Here is a 12,891-nt window from a genome sequence, read left to right on the forward strand (position 1 = left end):
TTTTGAGTGGCTGCCCTGCACTTCAACTGTAATATCAAACCAAACTATCTGATGATCACTGTTGGACGGCTTCCTAAAGGAAAAGTCCATAGACCGTTATGAAATGGACTTGGGGAAAATCCACTATTTCTGGAATAAAGCAGTATAAAATGTTTTGTACATTTTGGGGATCTTGCCAGGTATTTGTGACCTGGATTGGCCATTGTTGGAAACAGGATGCTGGGCTTGATGGACCTTTGGTCTGTCCCAGTATGGCAATACTTATGTACTTATGTAAATTTAAAAATTGAGTAATAATGGAGTCATACAAGAAAACTTCAAATCAAAAAGGACTCTACCACTCAAATCAAAAGAACTGAGGGAAAGAGACACTGCTCCTGAATAAATACTTAAACAATTTGAGAAGGCATAAGCACGAGGTTCGCCTTGATAAAGCTGATATAGCGAAACGGGACCCCGTTGGAAAACAAAAGATAAGTGCTTTAAGCTGTACGGTTTTGAAAACACAGTAAAAAACTATAAAAAAAAACTAAGTGAGGAATCATAATGCTAATTTAAATAACGGAGGTTTTAAGCCAATGAAGAGTCCAGTCCATGTGTGTCACAAGATATTTCAGATGGTTTCCTCCATCATATGAATGAACGAAATTCACGGTGTCATACAGGACAAGACATTTTCAAAAAGAAAAATTATGAGATGCAGCACCTGGGGGATGGGGGAGCAGTGGGAAAAGAGGGAGAGAGAGACCTAGAGTGAAAAAGCACACTTAGTGCTATTCTATAAATCTCACCTAAAAGTTAGGCGCAGTTTATAGAATATGCATAGCGCCAACCCCATGACTAGTAGACAATGGTAGGAGGATCACCATAAAGGACTCCAAAGCATAAGGTCACCAAACAGATGAAGAGGAATCCAATAAAACTTATATGGAAATATAATGTTTAATTTTTACAAAATATTTCTAAAAGGCAAGGAAAAGACCTCAAAATGCCTGACTGCTTACTTTCAATTTTCAGTGGCTTTAACTGGGGGCGTGGTGTTCATCACTGGTCATAAAAATCTTGCTTTAAACAATTAGTTCAACTTTTAATTTATTTCCAAAAAGATTTTTAGCAAATTTATTCTTTTTTGTAAACATTTTTTAAAAAATATATTACCAATCTCAATGCTAATTTCAAATTTTATTTGGTTCATTTCCTTGACGTGAGGGCGGGGACAGTGAGAGCCAATGAAACGCTGAACTACAGACTTATGAACCCTACACTGCCACAGTCCCACAGAGTCAGCTTCAGAATGTTGGAGGTGCATTTTATTATATAGGATATTCATACATATATGCACATCTGCAACTCCAAATCTCTAGATTATCCTATATAATAAAAAGCACCTCCAACATTCTGAAGCTGACTCTGTGGCAGTGTAGGGTTTGTAAGTCTGTAGTTCAGCGTTTCATTGGCTCTCACTGTCCCCACCCTCACGTCGAGGAAACGGAATGCTGCATAGTTGCCAAGCAAACAAACGCGACGTCACAGGAACAAAGAACCAATCAGACAGAACGGAACTTGGAGGAGGGAAGCGGAGTGGATTGAATCTCTAACAAACAATCATATACAGGGAGGTATGAACATCACATCAGTGGAGGCAAGTGCACAGAACGGAAGGGAAGACAAACATTTAATCACTTTGTCACTCACACACATACAGACAGACATCACACACACACAGACATCACACACACACACACACACACACTCAATCACTCTGTGTATCTCTCTCTTACACTGTCTGTAAAACACACTGTCACTCTCAGTCTCTCACATGGGCAACTGTATGTTGCATTCTCATGAGTAAGGAGCTCTTCTGATGTGATTGTTAAACTGATTGAAGGGCCTGAACAAGGAAAACTTTGACCACATGGTAAAAATATCCTATATAATAAAAAGCACCTCCAACATTCTGAAGCTGACTCCTTGGCACTGTGGCAGTGTAGGGTTCGTAAGTCTGTAGTTCAGCGTTTCATTGGCTCTCACTGTCAACGAAGAACCAATCAGACAGAACGGAACTTGAGGAGGGAAGTGGAGTGGATTGAATCTCTAACAAACAATCGTATACAGGGAGGTAGGAACATCAGTGGAGGCAAGTGCACAGAACGGAAGGGAAGACAAACATTTAATCACTTTGTCACTCACACACATCACACACACACACACACAGACATCACACACACACAGACATCACACACACAGACATCACACACACACACACTCAATCACTCTGTGTATCTCTCTCTTACACTGTCTGTAAAACACACTGTCACTCTCAGTCTCTCACATAGGCAACTGTATGTTGCATTCTCATGAGTAAGGAGCTCTTCTGATGTGATTGTTAAAACTGATTGAAGGGCCTGAACAAGGAAAACTTTTACCACATTGTAACACAGTTTACACAAAAAATGTTGTATATAAAGAAATCTTACACATGTAAACAACAATTATATTCAGAATACAACCGTGGAAACATTAATGGCAGGAACTCATTACATTGCTAGCGCCCGTTTCATTGCGTTAAGAAACGGGCCTTTTTTTACTAGTTGTATATAAAGAAATCTTACACATGTAAACAACAATTATATTCAGAATACAACCGTGGAAACATTAATGGCAGGAACTCATTACATTGCTAGCGCCCGTTTCATTGCGTTAAGAAACGGGCCTTTTTAACTAGTTTATTTATAATAATGGACCATCAGAGGTGAACTTCAGCAACGCGGCTGCGCAGGCCGCATTGGTGATCTGCAAGGGCAGGCTTCTACATGGAATGTTGTTAGTGGAGGAGTAGCCTAGCGGTTAGTGCAGTGGACTTTGATCCTGGGAAACTGAGTTCAATTTCCACTGCAGCTCGTTGTGACTCTGGGCAAGTCACTTAACCCTCCATTGCCCCTGGTACAAAATAAGTAGCTGAATATATGTAAACTGCTTTGAATGTAGTTGCAAAAACCTCAGAAAGGCAGTATATCAAGTCCCATTTCCCTTTCCCCCTTCATCTTGATAATTCACCGCATTACAAATTAAGTACTTGAACTTTAAGAAAAATCTTTAAGAAAAACAAAATAAAATGACTACAAATGAATGATAATTTAACAATGGAGTAAAAAAATGAAAAATGAATGTTAATTTAAAAATGGAGTAAAAACAGAGTCATACAACAAAAGACATTAAAAAAAAATCAAATGTTATAGATTAGTTCCACGGACTGATGATGAAATAGGTGTTTCACTACTTCCAAAAAGTATGAGATTTTTCTCTCAAGGAAGTTCACCTCTGATGGTCCATTATTATAAATAAATAATCTAGAGATTTGGAGTTGCAGATGTGCATATATGTGTGAATATCCTATATAATAAAAAGCACCTCCAACATTCTGAAGCTGACTCAGTGGGACTGTGGCAGTGTAGGGTTCGTAAGTCTGTAGTCAGGGCCGGTCTTAGGCCAAGGCGACCGAGGCGGCCGCATAGGGCCCCGCGCTTAGGGGGGCCCCGCGCGGCGTGCCTCAGTCAGCCTCTTCCCAGGGCCGGTCCAACTCCGACACGGACGGTAAGCATGGCTGGAGGGCGCCGTCGTGCCATGCTTACCGCCACTGTCCGCCCTGGCGCCCTCTTCTTCCCCCCAACCAAGGATTTTTCTTTTAAATTTACCCTCCATTGCCGGAATCCCACAGCAGCGTCCTGCGTGCGTCACTGAAAGCGCTCCTCACCTCCCGAGTCCCCCCGACGTCTTTAGCAGAACGCAGCTCTTCCTGATTCGTTCATTCTCAGTGTCCCACCCTCGAGGGCGGGACACTGAGAATGAACGAATCAGGAAGAGCTTCTGCATTCTGCTAGACGTCGGGGGGACTCGGTAGGGGAGGAGCGCTTTCAGTGAAGCACGCTGCTGTGGGATGCCGGCGACGGAGGGTAAATTTAAAAGAAAAATCCTTGGTTGGGGGGAGAAGAAAAGGGCGCCAGGGCGGACAGGCAGGCAGTTGAACTTGGGAGCGGGAGGGCAAGGGAAAGAGGACCTGGGCATGGATGGCAGGGCTCAGGGAGAGAGGGGAATTGCTGGATAGGGATGAATGGAGGGGGCAGGGGCCAGAGAGGAGCATGGATGGGAGGGCAGGGCTCAGGGAGAGAGGGGAATTGCTGGATAGGGATGAATGGAGGGGGCAGGGGCCAGAGAGGAGCATGGATGGGAGGGGAGGGCAGGGCTCATGGAGAGAGGGGAATTGCTGGATAAGGATGAATGGAGGGGGCAGGGGACAGAGAGGAGCATGGATGGGAGGGCAGGGCTCAGGGAGAGAGGGGAATTGCTGAATAGGGATGATGAATGGAGGGGGCAGAGGACAGAGAGGAGCATGGATGGGAGGGCAGGGCTCAGGGAGAGAGGGGAATTGCTGGATAGGGATGAATGGAGGGGGCAGAGGACAGAGAGGAGCATGGATGGGAGGGCAGGGCTCAGGGAGAGAGGGGAATTGCTGGATAGGGATCAATGGAGGGGGCAGGGGACAGAGGAGCATGGATGGGAGGGCAGGGCCCAGGGAGAGAGGAGAAATTGCTGGACATGGAGGGCAGGGGAGAGAGGAGAAATGTTGGGCAGGAATGGAGGGAAGGAAAGACAAAGGAAGGAGATGCACATGGATGGAGGGGAAGGGATATAGGAGAAATGCTGGACATGGATGTAGGGGAGGGGAGGAAAGTAGATGTACATGGAAGGAGGGGAGTGAGGAGAAATGCTGGATATGCATGGAGGGGAAATTGCTGAATTTAAGGGCTGGATCTGAACACTTTGAAGGCAGATGCTGAAACTGGAGAAAGGATAGGGACAGGGCTACAGATGGTAGACAGGACACATAAGGACACAGGAGGATGGTGGACATGGTGAGAGAAAAATATCAAATGGAAAGACACTGCATAAAACAGAAGACACTGGGACCAAAGCGAATAGAAAAAACAAATGATCAGACAACAAAGGTAGAAAAAAGTATTTTATTCAGAATTTATTAATTGGAATATGTCAGCTTTTGGAAATGTGCATCTGTGATATTTTGCATGTAAGTTTCAATTTTTCTAGTATTGCTGCATGCTGAGTCTGATTTCTTGAGGTAACTTTTCAGTTCCGTATTTTGCCTTCATATCTGTTGTGTTATGTGTGATCAAGGTGCAGTATCCTGCCAGCGTGTAGCATTTGCAGCCCTTTTTGTTTTGTTTTGTTTTCACGAGGTAGTGTATTGGTGTTTTAGAGCCTGGTGTAATTACAGTTCTGCCTTTCCACGCATAAGGTTGTTCTCGTTCTGTCCATGGAATTAGTGCTGTTATGGTTTGGTAAGGTTATGAGTGTGTTTTTGCACAAGTTTGTGTATAGTGTTTTGCAGTGGAGAGATTGTGTGTCTGCACCTCTGACCCCCCCACCCCCCCTCCCCGGGGTTATGAGAATTGGAACTAATTGTAGTGGACTTGAGCTGAATAATTTCGGGGGGGGGGGGGGTCATGATAGCATTGTGCTTATTATTTCAATCAGTTTTTCTGTACAAGTTTAGCTTCATTTGTCTTTATTTGAAATTTCATAAATAAAAAATTTTCTAAAAATTGAATAATATTATCAATGGGGTGGAGCTGGAGTGGGGGCGGGACTAGGATGGGGCGGGGCTATGATGGGGCCCCACCAAATTGATCTGCATAGGGCCCTGCACTTGCTAAGACCGGCCCATCAGCATTTCACTGGCTCTCACTGTCCCCGCCCTCACGTCGAGGAAATGGAATGCAGCATAGTTGCCAAGCAAATAAACGCGACATCACAGGAACGAAGAACCAATCAGACAGAATGGAACTTGGAGGAGGGAAGTGGAGTGGATTGAATCTCTAACAAACAATCATATACAGGAAGGTATGAACATCAGTGGAGGCAAGTGCACAGAACGGAAGGGAAGACAAACATTTAATCACTTTGTCACTCACACACATCACACACACACACAGACATCACACACACACACACAATCACTCTGTGTATCTCTCTCTTACACTGTCTGTAAAACACACTCCAGCTTATTTTCGAAAGAGAAAAACACCTATAGTGAGACCTAAATCGGGAGATAGACGTTTGTCTCGCAAAGGCGCCCAAATCGGTATAATCGAAAGCCGATTTTGGGTGTTTCCAACAGCACTCCGTCGCGGAAACAAATAAAGTTGACGGGGGCGTATCGGAGGCGTGGTGGAGGTGGAACTGGGGCGTGGTTATCAGCCGAGGAGAGATGGGCGTCTTTAGCTGATAATTGAAAAAAAAAGTGTTTTTACCGCGATTTTGGGTCACTTTTTTTGGACCCTTTTTTTCACAAACAAGTCCCAAAAAAGTGCTCCAACTGCCCAGATGACCACTGGAGGGAATCGGGGATGACGTCCCCGGACTCCCCCAGTGGTCACTAACCCCCTCCCACCAAAAAAAACCCACTTTAAAAACTTTTTTTCCAGCCTATATGCCAGCCTCAAATGCCGTACCCACCTCCATGACAGCAGAATGTGTTCGATCCTGTCACAGCCTTTCCCTGGGTCAGATGTGGCTCTCGGGTGCAGTACAGGGTCACATCAGCATTGCATTGTGGTGGGTGTAGGGTATTGGGCTCCGTGATTTCATTAGCTTGTGTTACAGTCTCACGATGTTGGTAGTTGGTAGGCTCTTCTCCCATGGTGCTTTTCCCCCTGCCTACTGGGTCAGAGTGTGCCCTGTTGTGTTTCCTGTTGTAGTCCATGCGGTAGTGGCCATTTTTGTAAGCTAGTTTTAGTTCCCTTTCCTGTGTTAGCCACGTTAGACAACTTAGTTCTTCCCTTGAATGTGGCTGAAAGAGGGCATTGTACAGCATTCTGCCAGCTCTGACCTACTGCTCATCTCAGTACCAGTGAGACTCGTTGCCAGTGGGGCACAACCTCTGATCTGCAGTTAACTGTGAGTAAAAGCGGTTATTCCAATAAAGGACGTTTTCGGAGAGATCAGTCTTCAGGTGTCAACTGGTGTGCCAATGTTATATAGCAGCAACCAGTCCTAGAGGCCTGCGTGTATGCAGGTCCCTGGAGCACTTTTAGTGGGTACCGCAGTGCACTTCAGCCAGGTGGCCCCAGGCCCATCCCCCCCCCACCTGTAACTCTTGTGCTGGTAAATGGGAGGCCTCCAAAACCCACTGTACCCACATGTAGGTGCCCCCTTCACCCCTAAGAGCTATGGTAGTGTTGTACATTTGTGGGTAGTGGGTCTTGGGGGAGGGGGGTTGGGTGCTCAGCACCCGTGGTAAGGGAGCTATGCATGTGGGAGCGTTGTCTGAAGTCCACCGCGCTGACCTAGGGTGCCCAGTTGGTGTCCTGGCATATCTGGGGGGCCAGTGTACTACCAATCCTGGCCCCTCCCAAGACCAAATGGCTCGGATTAGGACGTTTTTGAGCTGGGCATTTTTAGTTTCCATTATCGCTAAAAAAACAAACGCCCAGCTCAAAAACGTCCATTTTTTCGGAAATTCGGTTTGGCCCGCCCCTTCACGGACCCGTTCTCGGAGATAAACGCCCATGGAGATAGGCGTTTCCGTTCGATTATGCCCCTCACTGTCACTCTCAGTCTCTCACATGGGCAACTGTATGTTGCATTCTCAGGAGTAAGGAGCTCTTCTGATGTGATTGTTAAACTGATTGAAGGGCCTGAACAAGGAAAACTTTGACCACATTGTAACACAGTTTACACAAAAAATATTGGATATAAAGAAATCTTACACATGTAAACAACAATTATATTCAGAATACAACCGTGGAAACATTAACGGCAGGAACTCATTACATTGCTAGCGCCTGTTTCATTGTGTTAAGAAATGGGCCTTTTTTACTAGTTTAGAATAATTGCATTTATGCATGAATGTGTGCACATACACATGTACTACCAAAATTCTGTCCAAGCACTATTCTCTAAATGCCCACTTAATTTTCATAGTACATATGTAAAAGGGGGCTGTGCACATGGGTGAAGCTTGGGCAGTATTCACATGTAATTTATAGAGTACTAAAAATTACCCATGTATCTTTGGCATTTAGGCACTAATACACCAGCTCTATGGCAGGTACATATGCTCATATCTAACTTTTACATACGTATTTATACAGTTACACTACGACTCTAAGGGAATTGGCATCTCTGTTCCTTTATAGAATAGAGTCTTACCAGGTACCCAGTTGCACTGTTCCCTCCAAGCTGAGCAGAAGTCGTCCAACTGCAGTGCTGCTTTGGGGGGGGGGGGGGGGGGGGGGGTGATGCTTCAATATTGTGTTTTCAGTCGCTAGGGACAGGCAGGTTCCCTGGAATTCTGCAGAGCTTGCCAGTCCCTCACTATCAACAATGTGACAGTGAAACAGCACCCCCCACTGGCAGGACTTAGATGGAACAGTGCCCAGTTGTAGAATTGCCCTCTAAATGAAACTGGCCTCCCTGGTTCTCAACCTACTACTCTAACCCAGTGGCGTAGCTACGTGGGGCCTGAGGGGGCCGGGGCCCCCGCAGATTCACCCCAGGACCCCCCTCCCGGCGAACCCGCCCCCGCCACCGCCTACCTTTACTTGTGCTGGCGAGGGATCCCACTCCCCGCCAGCCGACGTCTTCTCAGTCCTTCCTGCACTTCAATTTGTTTGCTGACGTCCTGCACGTAATTATACGTGCAGGACGTCAGACTCAGAGAACAGTTCTGTTCTCTGAGTCTGACGTCTTGCACGTACAACGTGCAGGACGTCAGCAAACAAATTGAAGAGCGGGAAGCGACTAAGAAGAAGACGTCGGCTGGCGGGGAGTGGGATCCCCCGCCAGCAAAAGTAAAGGTAGGCTGCAGCGGCGGCGGGTTCGCGGCGGGAGGGGGGGCGGCAATGTCGGCGGTGGGGGGGCGGCGCCGGGGGGAGGGCTAAAATGTGCCCCCTCCCCCCGGGCTCGGACCCCTCTCCCACGGAAGGCTGGCTACGCCCCTGCTCTAACCATTACGCTACTTCTTTAAACAGGGGTGTAGCCAGACCTCACGGTGGGAGGGGGCCAGAGCCCAAGCTGGGGGGGGCACATTTTGGTCTTCCACCCCGCCGCCGTCCCTCCCTGCCACCTTGCCACCCTGCCACTCCACACCCACTGCCGCTGCAAATACAGTGGCTGGCAGGGATCCCCAACGCCCACCAGCTGAAGTCTTCATCCAGCGTCGGTCTCTGGTGCTGCCATGTTGCCTTTCCTGCTCTCTCTTCCCCTCACGTCCTGCACGCTCCTTTTAGTGAAATTGAGCAATTTCACTAAAAGGAGCGTGCTGGACGTGAGGGGAAGAGAGAGCAGGGCAGGCAATGCAGTGGCTCCAGAGACCGGTGCTGGACAAATGCTTCAGCTGGCAAAGGTTGGGAACCCCACCAGCAAATCCAGGGGCCCAGAGGAAATTTTTTGGGGGGGCCCAGGTCCGCATGACCCCACGCAGCTACACCACTGCTTCTTCACTAATGGAATTCATGTAGCAAGTCTCCTCTCTAAAATGTGGTTATGTTTTCGATATGGAAAGGAGAAACTAGCTGCAGAGTCTCTGTCTTTCTCCCTTCCTCCTCCTTGCCTTCTTTCTGTTCCCTCTTGACCACAAAACTAAGCAAGTTTCCTGTTAAGGAATATATAAACCTGCAAGAACAGGCTCATTGGTCTAAGATCTGTCCCTTCAGACCAGTGCTACATGTAGTTTAACCATTTCTGAACAATTGGTCCCATTGATGGCGCAGGGTAATGCACTGTGTCTTCAGTATGCTTTTTCCACTGTTGGTTACTTCCTTGCCCTGCAAGGAATAGTACAAGGGGGACAGACCTTGGTACTGCCAGTGGTTTTAAACCACAGATACGCCTACCAAAAGCTTATACAGAATGACAAGAATTCATGTTTTAATTCACTGAATGTTACAATAAAAGTAATGAATGGTAGTAATGTGCCACAGGGGGATTTGAAAGCTGTTTTTATAAAAATGTTTTTATTACCAAACAGCAGAAGCTTGTATTAAATCCCCCCCCCCCCCTCCCCTCCAAATTACACAGTGTAACTTAAATTAAGGCAAACATTCTGCATGGAGAAAAGTGAGAGGATGAACATAGTTTGTGTGGTTAATATCAACCTTACTTAAGCAAATTATTCCCTTGAAATCGGTCATTATTTAACTGCTTGTAAGCGGATTATTTGCACCCTGTGGTGAGAGCTGGTATTGCTCTAACAAATCATCATTAAGTGCTGTTATGATAGATTCGGAGGGTATCATATAGCTGCCATAAACCTATTCAATAGGAGAATTTTTCATAAATAGTTTTAATTGCAGTTTTGTTCTCGCCATACATAACCATAACATGGACAGAACAGATGGAGCAGAGAACGCAAGCGGAAGCCAACCAGTTTAAGGTTTTATAACACTTTGTTGAAGAAAGTTTCTATGGTTGACCTCATTTGTGCATTAACATTTTCCACCTAAGGCTTGACTATTTAATTTCCCACTGTGAAATACCTGAAAGGATTTTGGATTTAGCTCATGTCTTTTTTTTTCAGCTGTAGTTCAAGATAAATTACATTCAGGCATAGTAGGCATTTTCCTGTCCCCAGAGGGCTCACAATCTAAGTTTGTGTCTGAGGCAACAGGGGTTTAAGTGACTTGCCCAAGATCACAAGGAGACACAGTGGGACTTGAACCAAGTTTCTCTGGTTCTCAGCCTGCTGCTTTTAAGTATTAGGTTACTTCTCCACTCCATGTGTTATATTTGTAAGGTGACAGAAAAATTATAGTCAATCTACTTTTTCCACAGTTTAATTAATTTTCAGTTTCTGCACCTCCACCCCATTTTTCTGCACGGACAACTCACGGCACTTTGCATTATGATGATAGCCAATCCCACCCAAGATAAAAGAGTAGCAGGACATCCAAACTCAACCCAGGAGGAGGGAGTGAATGTCCTTCACTGTGCAAGCATTGATAATATGGTATGAAATAGGAGACAGAGGGACGATGGCTGAGTTTGCTGTAGGGGGAGCAGGGAGTTGACTGGCCATTAAAAGAATGAGATCAAAAATAGCGACTGGAGGGAAGCAGCATCTCTGGCCACTTGGAGAGAGCTGCAGCTGAACAGATTATATAGAACAGGTGCTAAAGGAGTCAGAATGGTGAAGGGATCTTCTAGAGATAGCGGAAGGGAACTATTGGGATAGAAACTGGCCTTCGTTTTTTATATTACTAGTATATTCTCATCAGAAATGGGAGGCAGATTGGAGCATGAGAGGGGAGTTCTGCAGATAGTTTGGTTTATCTAGAGGCAGATTTAGACACAGGGAGCCTCACAGTCACATTTTTTTTTCTCTGTGTCCAAAAGGGAGGAAAATCAAATAAGAAAGGGCATATCCTTGGGTCTTTAAACCAGGAAACCCATTGAAAGGAAGAGGTGGATTGGGATTGCCAGTTGTGCATTTTTAAATTTATGTATATTTATTTGACGTGGAGGGGCATTTTCGATATGACGTCTAAGTCCGACTTAGGACGTTTTGCAAAAAAACGTCCAAAATCTAAATAGGAAAGAAGGTCATTTTCGAAAAAGAAAAGCATCTAACTTTTTTTTTTTTCGAAAATATTGTTTTGTGATTTGGACGTTTTGTTTTTGGACATTTTGTGATTTGGACGGGTTTTTTTTTTTTTGGGGTCCACTTAAATAAAAAACGCCCAAGTGATAAACGTGACAAAATCAAGCCATTGAGATGTAGGAGGAGCCAGCATTTTTAATAGACTGGTCTCCCTGACATCCTAGCACAGCAATAGGGCACCCTAAGGGGCACTGCAGTGGACTTCATAAAATGCTTCTAGGTACACATTTCACCATTGCTCCCTTGCTTTGTCTGCTGAGCCCCCCAAAACCCACTACCCCAACTGTACACCACTACCATAGCCCTTACAGGGTGAAGGGGGCATCAATATGTGGGTACAGTGGGTTTCTGGTGAGTTTTGGAGGGCTCACAGTTTCCTCCACAAGTGTAACAGATAGAGGGAGGTAGAATCCTGGGTCCACCTGTCTGCAGAGTTCACTTCACTCGCCACTAGACTACTCCAGGGACCTGCATGTTGTTCTAATGGACCTGAGCATAACATCTCAGGCTGGCATAGAAGCTGGCAAGTAATGTTTTTAATCACTTTTGGTGGGAAAGGGTTAGCGACCACTGGGGGAATAAGGAGAGGTCATCCCTGATTCCCTCCAGTGGTCATCTGGTTATTTAGGGCACATTTTTATGCCTTATTCGTTATAAAAACAGGTCTAGCTCAAAACGTCTTACTTTTAGTCCTGGACGTTTTTGTTTTGTTCCATTATGGCTGAAAAACATCTAAATCTTAGGAACACCCAAGTCCCGCCCTGAACACACCCCTGAAACAGCCCCTTGAGATTTGGACGGACTTCTGACGGACTTCATAGAAAAACATCTAAAAATAGGTTTTGAAAATACTGATTTGGACGTTTTTGTGAGAAAAACGTCCAAATGCTGCTTTATGCCACTTTTTAGACATTTATCTCTTTTGAAAATGAGCCCTTTAGTTAGCTCCTGCCTCAGTGGCTGCCCTTAAAAAAAGGTGCTGCTCGACTCCAAACAGTAATCTTGCAATACTACCGCTAGGAATCAGACTGCCGAATAAGGATGTGCATTATGCGTAACTTCTGGGAGCCATAATATGGGTGGGGATGGGGCAGAGTTGCAATGCATGTGTGTATTTCCCAAAATATGCATGTTGCACTTGGCCATAAGAAATGCAACACTATCAAAACATTAGACGAACAGAAGTATTTTGAATTAATTGAAGCTTATACAAA

Source organism: Microcaecilia unicolor, chromosome 5 (assembly GCF_901765095.1).
Source record: "Microcaecilia unicolor chromosome 5, aMicUni1.1, whole genome shotgun sequence".
Lineage (NCBI taxonomy): Eukaryota > Metazoa > Chordata > Amphibia > Gymnophiona > Siphonopidae > Microcaecilia > Microcaecilia unicolor.